Source organism: Nymphalis io, chromosome 1 (genome assembly GCF_905147045.1).
Source record: "Nymphalis io chromosome 1, ilAglIoxx1.1, whole genome shotgun sequence".
Lineage (NCBI taxonomy): Eukaryota > Metazoa > Arthropoda > Insecta > Lepidoptera > Nymphalidae > Nymphalis > Nymphalis io.
Window position 1 is genome coordinate 6,955,654 of NC_065888.1, and position 12,933 is coordinate 6,968,586.

At 31.2% G+C, this 12,933-nt stretch overlaps 1 protein-coding gene across 2 annotated transcripts in view; it reads left to right on the top strand.

The window, feature by feature from the left end:
* Positions 1 to 12,933, top strand: part of LOC126769371 (syndecan) — a 248,851-nt gene that overhangs the window by 169,595 nt on the left and 66,323 nt on the right. The gene's annotated exons all lie outside the window — the stretch shown is intronic.

Here is a 12,933-nt window from a genome sequence, read left to right on the forward strand (position 1 = left end):
GCAAGTATATGAAGGAAGCAAATTAATATTTTTAAACATACTATAACGCGTTAATCAAAAATTAATACATTAAGCAAAACTTTTGTAACTTATTTTCAATTCGGAATCAAAGAATAGAAATACCATTAATTTAATCAATATAGAAACCACGATTATCTTACAGTTATTGTGTACGAGTTATAACAAACTCTGTAGATTCTATTCTCTTGATATCAGAAGGGAGTTTTCGCAGCCGTCCTAAATTAAATTTCGATTTCAATGGCTTCTTGTTTTATGGTATAAATTGAAGGCGTTAAGTTTTGCGAGAGAATTCCAATGGAATAAACTTGCCGGATTCCTTTGGCGTTCAGAGATCTGAAAATGGCTGAAGTTGTATAGTAATTACCGAAGCCAGGTTAAGTGAGGACTTGAGATGTTCTTATCGCTTTAAAAAGTACGATTGCGCGCATTATTATTCAATTTGTCCTATAACTTTTCGTTTTTCATTCACAAAGTGAATACGTTATACCTCTTTGTTATTGTATTATTATTATAAATCGTAATTCTTTATTGAATATCTTGCGTTTTTGTTTTGAGAATTTGTAAATAACTATTATAATAATTCTCACATTTAACGTACTCCGCATTCGTATAAATGTGTTTTATTTTATATATATTTGTTATTAATTGTGTTTCTCCCTGTGGCTTCGCCCACGTGTGAGGTTTAAGCCTTTTACCCTTTATCATTGTCTGTACCCATAATAACATGTAGCCAAAATTTTATGATAATTGGTAGTTGAAGTAGTTAAAGATGTACGAGTAACAACCAAACAAATAAACAAACACACTTTCGCATTTATAATTATTTGGAAATTTGATCAATTTGAAATTGACCTAATCTAAAATTATATAATGACGTAGCAATTCTAGTCTTTATATGATATATAAGAAATACGATCTAGAAGAAACGCAAACGTTTATTGAATTGAATGTTAATTGGAAGAGATTTCTGGCAGTTCAAATCGATTTGGTAGTTGATCGAACAAAATCCACTGGTTTGAAACCGCTGTCTTATATTATATTACACTTATATTAGACTCTGACCTGTGAAATTCTGACCATAATATATTTCTTCATGATCGTGGAGGCGGTAAGAGAGAGGTCGCATTATAATACTTTCGGTTCATCAGCTTAATGTACAATAAAGATAGCATAATATGGTTAATAGCTGTAAATCTTTCAAGTATAATATAATTTTCACAGAGCAACAGGTTATATGCCATCTAAAACTTTATTGCCTTACCATTTTATCAAATGACTTGACTGATGTTGTAGCCAACATTATATATAATCTGGATGCTTTGTTCCTTACTAGACTAGATATGTAGTCTCTAATTTGTTAAGTGTAATGTTAAAATGTGGTGACATTGAAATTCAGAACTCGGCTGTTTACTCAATGTTTTTAATGCTTGATTTTCATTTACATTTTATGATTCTGTTTAGTATAAATCAATTAATTTTGACTTTATTATTGTAAGTAAACCACCCTGTTCTGATTAAATAAATGTATAACAGTAGAAAAAAAACATACGTTTGGTAAACATTCACTAACAAACCACTGTCGCGGATTCGTACGCGGAAGCTTTATCACCCTCACGCCCTCTAAAACCAAATACCTTACCGAGACAAGTTAGTGTAACACAGCCAACTTATGAGGATTTGTCGACAGAAAAAAATCAATAACTTCTATATAGCGAGCTGGGATACGAACCAGGGACCTCCATGCATGCATGGACCAACGATGCAATTAGTTTGCTGCTTCTTCTACTCTTCAACTTTATCTTAGCGACTCGTTCAAAGTGTCAATCCTTTTAAACCGCTAAGGCTTATAAATGTGGTCATTATAAATTTCGCGCTTCGATTAACTGTGTCGCTATAACTGCATTCAAAGAAATTGACATGCTGTGGGCAAAGTTGTGCTACTTAATTAAAGTTATATTATAATTAATATATAACAATGAATGCATATAATTACAAAATAATATAATATAATTTATAAAAATAAAAAAAAAAAATTATTTATTTACCTCGAATACAATGTAGAATCAATGTTCATTAACAATGTTATTTATATACATTTTAACCTTTTTTAATTACAATGGACTATAAGAAAGTAGACAACAATATTATGTAAACAATCAATGCTCTCGGCGCTTCTATAGAAGTATTTTGGCGAGTAAATACGGATAATCAACAAAATATAAAAAAAAAATCTATAATGTTATTGAATTAATATACGGATAGATCTTGTGATAAAAATATGCTGGGAACACTTTGGTAAATTAAACAAGGCAATTAAAAAATGACGACAGGCAAACAGCCACCATATTGATTTGTTTTTAAATAAAATTATCATCTTACTCGGGATGATAAGAATTCTAAGAATCTCTACTCCTTTTATCCAAATGTATTCAAGTATTTAAAGGTTACAGTTAAATGAAGAAACTCACACAGCCCAGAACACTTTACACTCCTTTTTGGACAGTCGTGTAATTACAAAAGAATTACAAATATATTGTAAAATATTCTTAGGATAACGTCTTCCTGACAGATTTCACCCAAGGGTAGAATTCTCAACAGAAATTTCAAGTGTATAAGTGCACTCTCTATTCTCCAACCCAATCCCAATGGAGCCACCGTGTCACATCAGACTATGCCAAACGTATCTAAATAAAGGAAGAGAGTAGCTTTGTTTAACTATATAACGATATATCATTTTTTAATATATAATAAAAATAAAATTTATTGTTGGTAGAGCTTTGTGCTATCTTCTCTGGGTAGGTACCTCCCACTTATCAGATATTCTACCGCAAAACAGCAGTACTTGGTATTGTTGTGTTCCGGTTTGAAGGGTGAGTAAGCACAAAGGACATAACATCTTAGTTCCCAAGGTTGGTGGCGCATTGGTGATGTAAGTGATGGTTAACATTTCTTAGAATGCCTTTATATCAAGCCCAAGTCAGATCATGCATGGAATACTGCAGCCATTTATGGGACGGCTCTGCTAAGTACCAGCTTGAAGCTTTGGATTCAGTGGATCGTCGTGCTAGAAGGCTCATTGGCGACCAGACACTGGTAACATAACTCCAGACCTTAGAACATCGTCGTAAGGTTGCCTGTCTGTCGGTATTCTACAGGATATATTTCGGAGAGTGTGCTCAGGAACAATTTAATTTGCGAGGCATCGAAAAGATCTGCACCCTCGTACACACACACGTACGAAACGATTTGCTTCCTCGTTTCTGATACGCACTGCCAAGGTCTGGAATACCGTCCCGATCTCCGTTTTCCCCAACACCTACAATGTGGGTACCTTCAAGTCTAGAGTGAATAGGCATCTTCTAGGCAAGTGCGCTCCATCTTTGACTGTATCTCACTTTCCATCAGGTGTGATAACAGTCAAGCGCTAGCCTATACATTTAAAAAAAAAACCACGTTTATTTAACGCCATTAATTAGACTAACTACACAAATATAATTATATTATTATTATTACTATTAAACAAAAAAAATGTAATGATTACAGCTGGAGCCATTTTTCCTTTTAAAACAAGCTATGCCTTAATATAATTTAATCTCTGAAGAAACGATTCGTGGCCAAGTTTTAATTATTTTTCTGTCTCGTTGGGAATGTTACGAGTAATTAAATGAAGTTCCAATTTAAAATATATTGTATGTATTATATGAAAATGTAACTTCTGTAAAATATTTTTTAACAAACTGGCGGCTTAGATTCAGAGGTGACCTAGATGGGCCAGTAGGTAAAACACGTGAATATTGACCGAAAATAGCGGGCTTTAACCGAGACATAACAGAATCTTTATGTGATTAACTTCTAGTTATAATTCATGTCATGCTCGCATAAAAAAACCTCGTGACGATATCTGCATGTGTGAAATGAAAATCTGTGATGAAAATCTTCAAACCGCATTGGAGCAGTGCAGCGTGGTGGAATAAGGTCTAAACCAGTCTCCTCAAGAGGAGAAGTCCAGTTGTGGGACATTTACTTCTCTGCTACAACTAAATATTAGCAATGGTTGGCAATCTATTAAAATCTAAGGATTTTATGCGAATATGTTCTTCTGATTATTGTTGTCATTTTTATACGGCACGACAAAGTATATATACTTTGCGCACGGTATACGTTTCTGTAATTGGAATTTCCAAGGCTTTTTTTTAACTTGATTTATTAATTTAATATAATGTTAAAATCATAAATATATAATAAATATAAGATAAATAAGGCACACAAAACTTTATAAATGATAAAAAGGGTTAGGTTAGTATTTGTTGATATCCAGGCAGGATATATATATATATCTTCAAACCGTTGGTATCTTCACATTTATTTCAATACTGTAACATCATGACTATAAAAATGATTTCATGATTTATTATTTTTATGAATCCTGTTAACAAATGCAATCCAACAAATGTTTTTAATCTTGCTTTTGTGAAAACAATTATTAAAAAATATGAAAGTGTTCTTAAAATAATTATTTTGTGAGAATAGAGGTGATATACAAATATACCTACTTAACTGTTTATATACCTACATAGATAGTGAAAGCTTTCTGAAAGCGGATCGGTTATTATCTGTCAGGTTATCGAATTTGTTTTTTCAAGCATAAAAACGTAAACGGAATACCGACCTCGGTTGACACCTGTCTGTTTCGCATTCAAAATGATATTCGTGTCAGTTACGTATTGTATTTATATTTTTTAAATTGATTATAAAAGATTGTCGTATTCGTGGATTTTGTGTTATTATATTATTTAATAAAGGTGACTTATTCATACGTTTGTATAGTAGCAAGCGTATAAGTCCTTAGATCTGAGCTCAAACTCCGGGTCGGGCCATGAATAAGTTATTGGGTTTTTGACAAGAAATTCCCAGATGCGGCCTGGAGTTTGGAAATTGTCAGTACTTACACTCCCATGCCTCGGAAAGCACATTAAGCTATCGATCTTACGCGTAAATACTTTTCGGTCGTAACAGATTTGCTGTCCCATCGTATTATGAGAGCCAGGGTATTGAGCGTGTACTTGTGTATTCGGACAAATCTGTGCACTTTAATATGTCAAGTGCAGCTGGCTAGTCCCTCTTGAGAACGGCCGGCGTGGCAGAAATCGATCTGTAAAACATTTTCATTGTTAACAGATCAATCACGTAATTTTCTTATTCCGTACACATGTTTTAGTGTTTACTTGAAAAAAAATACTTTCTTATTGGCTTGTCTTTTAAAATAAAACCCTATCTGATTGTAAATTTTTAGGACTATTTACATAGTTGCGGAAGACAGAAATAATGCTCATATACACTTATCTTTGTGTTTTTTATTATTTTATTTCGATGTCAAGGCCCCTCTAATCTAACATAGAAAACATAAATTATAAATAATAATTTCAATTTATCCTACCATAGAAGAAAATACAACGGCTATAAATATGATAAGATTAAGTCAAGAGATAAATGTTATTTATGGCATGATTTTGTAATTAATAAGTACAATTATTAACTTGATTCCTCATAAATAAATATTTATTATCTATAATAATATTATAAATGCGATGCGTCTGTGTCTGTTACGCTTTCACGGCTAAACCGCTGAACTGATTTTGGATGAAATTTGGTTTGAAGCAATCTTGAATCCCAAGCAAGGACATACCTTATTCTATTTTTTTATACGACACACCTGACTCTTTCTCACTAACACACGTGTAAAGCCGGCGCCAAAATCTAGTTTAAAAAAAAATATTAGATTATGATACCAAAATGCAACAAAGAATATTTTTTAATCTTTTGCGAAAAATTTCTCATTTCCACTACATAAGAGACTTAAGAGACAATGTTCGTCTGCTATAAACAATCGTCTAATGTAATGAAAATTTGTTCAAATATTTACTTCCCTATTACGTGTCGGATGAAATAATTTGTAGTCCTTATCATTATTCGCTATAAAAATATGAAGATAACTTATATAAACAAATAATCTATCGTGACATCATTGTTGGACACATTGAATAAATTATATATGGGAAGTTAATAAATCTTTGTTAACCCGTTTGTTAAGGAAGTAAAGCTGTCTAACAGTGTAATAACTATGAACGTCAACCAATCGGGCTAATTGTAGGCAGACTCACAACGGACAGTAAAAACCACCGCGGCCACAGTTATTAACTTCGAAAAGCAATTAAAGCTTTAGCAACTAAGGTTAGAAGACAACCCATGAAGGCATTTTCGAATTTTCACAGATTGAATTACCCGAACTCATAGTATTTAAACAAAGGCTACTTTTTTTAAAGATTAATACTATGTTCGATGTTTGCACTGGTTTGCATTTACACTTACTGTGTAAAAAAAAACATTCATTACTAAGACCTACTTAAACAGCATTTAATTGTATATTGGTTCATCTGCATTAGAAATCGTCATAATTTGTCGTAGTTTCAAATAATACACAGACACAAAAGTATTAATGTACTCGTAGTAGCTAGTTTTATTATTTATTTACTTTTGGTATTTACAACGGTCCCTACGATGTTCTGATGTCGAGCCAAAACATATAAAGTAAATATATCGAGACCGCGCCACATACCCGTATGTCCAATACAAATAGCCTCAATAAATCCTCAATTTCTTTTTTTATTCTGTACGTGGGTGTAAAACACCGCTTATCAAAACAATATCGTCAGTAGAGTTAGGGTTGTCGTAGACCCGTGATTATACTTGTTACTGTGTTATATTGTAGCTATGAATTAATTCTGATTTAAGTATTTTGTGGCTGCTTAGTGATAGGGCTTTGTTACCCATATTTTGTCATCATATATTATACCACAAAGCACCAAAATTTAGTATTTTAGTGTTCCGGATTGAAGGTTGAGTGAGCGTAACTGAGTATACAACGAGAGGCACAAGGAAAATAAAATCTAATGGCCTATAATTACAATTAAACAATGATGTCGTTAAGTAATATTTAGTGGTTAATATGTCCAAAACATTTTGAATTAGACCATTTTTTAAATTCAATTTCTTTGTATTTGATGTTTCTTTACTCAGCTACGGTGGAGTTCTAAAGACTAGCCAACTGTGCGAGATATATTATAGTGCACTAAACGGTGCGCAAACATAAATATTGTTTATTTTCTCACTCGTATAATGTGATGTAACAAAAAATAACCGACAGTACCAGAAAGAGCTCAGACGTAGAACCAACGGCTTTACGTGCATTTCGAGACACGAGAATGTACAGTACAGTAACAGTAACAGCCTGTTAATGTCCCACTGCTGGGCTAAGGCCTCCTCTCCCTTTTGAGGAGAAGGCTTGGAGCTTATTCCACCACGCTGCTCCAATGCGGGTTGGTAGAATACACATGTGGCAGAATTTCAATGAAATTAGACACATGCAGGTTTCCTCACGATGTTTTCCTTCACCGTTAAGCACGAGATGAATTATAAACACAAATTAAGCACATGAAAATTCAGTGGTGCTTGCCCGGGTTTGAACCCACGATCATCCGTTAAGATTCACGCGTTCTTACCACTAGGCCATCTCGCCTGCCACGAGAATGTAAACACTGCCAATTATCAGACTCCGATGGACAAATGAAAACTGGACTTATTAATGGCCTGACACAGGATTTGAACCCTAGAACTCAGAATCTATGAACTTATAAGCAATCCATTAGACTAACGCGACGGTCAGTTTTAATTTTACATTTTATATGAAATAGATCGCAACAATTATTTTTTTTTTAAATCTTTCGTTAAATAAGTTCACTGAACTTCTACTATCAATTAAAAGCTATCGACACCTAGAATATTAATTTCCGTTCTATAAATTGAATTTCGAAACTTACTTAGAGGTAGGCTTTAGTTTAATATCTGCGTTTAGTTTAGCATTATACAAATTGCTCAATACGAGACTCCTTTAAAATTTATACACAATTTAATATTCAAATTCAAAATAAAATTTTAGTCAAATTGACGTTGAGTAGACAAATTTTGACTGCTTTTGCTTGTTCTGCGTAAAGTGACCGATTCGCACTGATAGAATATATAGAAGTACTAGCAACAAAGAAGTAGGTACTCTATATAAGATTATTTCAACGTATAAATAAATTTTAAGATTTTGAGCATTCATTGATTTCTGTACGAGTATAATGATATTTGAATAAAATTAGGCTTAAATTATATATATACATTTTTATTTATAATTATAAATTAAATAATTACCAAACTCCTGTGACTTCTAGTTGTCGTAGTAAAACTGAAATAATAACGATATGTCAATATTTGACATAAATTCTAAAGTTTTACGATGTAAAAAGTTTATTCATAGTTGTATTAAAAACGAGATAAATAGCGGTACATCATAGCAAAGGAAAGACAAACAAGAAAACAGCTAATGAACTCGAGAGACAGTTTAATGCGTAGTTTTAAAATATCGTAGAAAAGTTTGTTTGAACACAAATCTTTTTCAACATTAATGTAATTTTAATATCAAAGTGTACTTTAAATAAATATGTATATAACTTGTTAATATAAATAGTTAATTTGGCAGTTGTTAAAATATATAACAAATGCTTTAATTTCGGAACAATATCGGCAAGTGGTTAATATAGTTAACATTAGGTAACTGGACAGGCAGAAGTGAGTTATTCAAGTATTTAATAGGAGGGTGAAATATCTTGATTCAACGTAAATTTTTTTCTTTGATGTCGGAAGAAATCTGACACTGATATGAGAATGAAAATTCTAATGGAGCACGGTGAATTAAATTTGTTAATTTCCTCCTTAACAAAAGTTCTTCGCCCAGCGTTGGGCTAACTACGATTGTAATTGATAACTTACGGCCATACCTACTTATGACCGTTGTTTAGCTGGTGATTAACTTAACAATGCTTTGTCTTCTTCTTTCGTATATCAAATGAATAATTACAGAAAGAGATAAAATAATGTTTAACTAAGCAACGTTTATAAGAATAGACGTTACTATTGTCTTATCGGTTTGTATTTAAATATACAATATGATATATATCTGATTGTTTAACAGTTAAACTGGTTAATCATTTCTTTATTTATCGTGGAACTTTATTAAATAAATATATAATTCATATGAAATGTTCATAAATTTAAAAATCCATTTTGTAAAAACATTGAACGTAGTATTAGCATGATTATACTCTTGAACTCGTTAGAAGTAACAATCTAAGCTACTTTGTGCATTGGATAAACTTTGAGTGCACAGGAATTATACAACTTTTACCGACCAGAAATAATACTTACTATATCATAAACCTTGCAATTAAAACACTCCTTAGAAAATATAAAGCTTTAATTGTGTGTAAATAAAATGTCCGCACTTAACAGATATTCTACATCGAAAACGCAACGCCAAATTTAGTTACATTACAGATTCAAATGATAGCATATTACATGCCATAATTCGTGCAATCTTAAAATATAAGACTAATAATTTACTAATGTTAAGGATATTTCTTAGATTATTCTAATATATGTCGAGTATCGTGATCGTATAGAACTAACGTATATAACATTTTCATTAGCGTACAAGTCCGCTAATTAATTAGAGATCAAAAAATAAAGACCATGTTTATATTTATTATAACAAAAGGTTTATATATATATATATATAATACAGAACTTTGAAAACAACATAATAGTAAAACTTCGTGTTGTGTAATGATGGGGTTCTTAACCATAACTTATTAAGTTTGAATCGAGTCCGCGAGCTTCGGAGAAACCATTAAAACTTGCTGCACTGTGACCACTGCTAATTGGTGTTTAACTTTTGAGTGATGAGTTGAATTGTTGAGGAGCTTGACTAGATATGCTCCTGACGAGTTTTTTTTAATATTATTATTTGATACAAATAACAATTTTATTAATATTTGTTTCAGCAACTTGTAACTTACGCCCAATCACAAACAAGATTAGCGAGAAAGTTAGAGGAACTAAAAAAAAATATGAATAATATGTAAACAACAAAATAATCGTAACTTGAGAAAAGACCTGAAAAAATGCTTTTCATTATTATTAAACCCTTTTTAGATTTGAAATAATTATATCTGTTTTTTTCCTTATTTGTTGTAAGAATTTTAATCTGGATAATTTAGTTAAATCTTGCAAATCTTCTATGGTTGAGTTATGAGATATGATAGATAGCTTTATCAATTGTGGAACGAAACATTGCTAGTTAAATAAAAAAAAATTAAATTATACTTTTTTTAAGTAGTAATTTCATTTGGTATTGTCATTCTATAAGATTAAAAGAAATTTAAAATTATCAATAAACCATGTTATTTGAGAGAATCGAAAATATCAAAGAAATTATTCCAACAAAGGTGTGTTATTATTTTCGAGTCTCTTAATTTATTCATTTTATAAATTGATATTGTAAAAAAATATTTAATTATTGTACACTAAAGAAAACTATTTTACAAAGTACTTATGCAATATTTAAAGAGCTGCACAAATAGGTGTATTTACACATCTGTGTATATATTCATATGTACGTAAAATAGTAGTGTGTGTGTGTGTGTGCGAATATAATAAAACGAAGAGTTTTTTGTTTGAACTCGCTAATCTCTAAATCTACCAACAATGATTTGAAAAAATATTCTCACATTTGACAGCCCAAGTTTTGAAAAAGGTTACGCTACCTATTTAATATCACGGTACGGGCTGATAGTTGTAGAATAAGCTAGCGGCCTAAATATTTCTAACAAATGTATATAAAACAATACACTTACTTGATTATGTTTGAATTGAAAATTGAAGTCTTTTATACGGTGTAGGTTAAGTATTATTTAAATTTAAATTTCCAGATAAGAAAGAAGTTCCGATTAACAAAAGTAGAGCTCAATTCTGCCTGCAACCGTTTTGTGCTTGTTATGGCCCAATTGACGCACGTGATGCCCATCTAAATTGCACTTAGCTATTACGATTGCACCTGTGTCTTATGTTCTGCAATATAAGGTCTATTTTTCAGTGCATAATCTAGTTTGGTCTAGTGTTTTTATTGCAAAATGGAGGCGAAGATGAAATACAAGTTCGGAATATTAAATATGTAATCAAATAGTTTTTTTGTATCTATTTTTAATGTTAGTGGATAAGCGACTAAATAAACTTTTTTTTCTCTATGTAACACTGCAAAGTTAAATATACTTTTTTTTTTTCATAAACTACACACATATATATTATATGGATTTGATTTTCATAATAATCTATTCGTATATATATTTCTTTAATTTTTTATTACTTTCACGTTCTTACCAACTGGGCCGAGATGGCCCAGTGGTAAAAACGCGTGAATCTTAACCGATGATCGTGGGTTCAAACCCGGGCAAGCATCACTGAATTTTCATGTGCTTAATTTGTGATTATAATTCATCTCGTGCTTTACGGTGTGAAAACATAGTGAGGAAACCTACATGTGTCTATATATAATAATAATAATAATACTTCATTATACATGTGTACTTCATTATACATGTTGCGCTATGATATAATACGCCACGATGACATACGACTCCACCGTAACCCCAAGGCTAGCCAACCGTCCGTTGGCTAGCCTTGGTTTGGTTGACGTCCAAAATCATATTACTTTACTTAATATTGTAAAATTTGCCATTTTGTTATCATCTTTAATAAAAATAAGATAGCTCTGGATTTATTAGATAGATTGCAGGATATAAGATAGGAGGATGAGTGAAAGACTTGACGAATGGGACACGTGGATTTGTGGACAAATTGGTAATATTAAGAGTTAATGCGTCACTGTTATTACCAATGGCCCGATATATGTTTGTATTATATTCAAAAAATAGTATATGAATGAGTCATACGATTTTACTTATTTAAGTTTATACATATGAGGTATGCGATTGAGTAATACACTTCATATATACATATATTCGCATTCGTCATGTAATATATTTATATTTTAAAATTATATGTAAAAAAATATTCATTACAATTGCAGCCTACATTTTATTTGAAATGTTATTTTTATTATTTTATTTTATTTTATTTTATTTATTTGGGAAACATACAGCATAATATAATACATAAAATTTAGTAACAAAATAAATTTCACTTAAGCCAACAAAGTTTCCACTTATACAAACAAACATGGAGTGAACCTAACGATAACAAGTTATTTAACAATTTATTAAGATATATGAATAAAGTATTAAAAATAATTTAAAACAGAAAAAAAAAAAAACGATAAGTATATTACTGACAAATACAGTTTTTTAGAGCTTCTTTGAACTTAAATAAATTTTCGTTAAATATATCTATACTAGTGTAGCGTTTATTATGATTGTCACATGCTCTTACTAAAAAGCGATTTTTAGCATAGTTCGTTCTACACATTGGGACATAAAAGGTATGTTTTGAACGGGCAATGGAATGTGAGCACTTGATATAAATGTTGTTGACTAAGTACATTGAATCGACAAAATTATTTACAATTTTGTAAAGAAAAACCTGATCTTTGCATTCCCTGCGTTTCTCAAGCGACAAAATATTAAGCTTATTAATAGCATTGGACCCAAATTTACGCGTTAATCTTCTAATAAATTTATTCTGAACAATCTAATAAATTTATTATGTGTAATTAGTACATATGACATATACGGCAATGTTATAAAGGCTAACTTATAACATAACTTGTTACATCCCGTGGTTTTGCTCGCGTTTGATAGTATATGTTAGGTACGCTATGTCTTTTTCTATACCCCAGACAACGAGTGTGCAAAATTTCATGATATTCGATTGAGTAGTTAAAACGTGAGAGAGTGACTAACAAACAAATAAAACAAACTCACACTTGCATTCATAATATTTAAGTAAGGATACTGATTA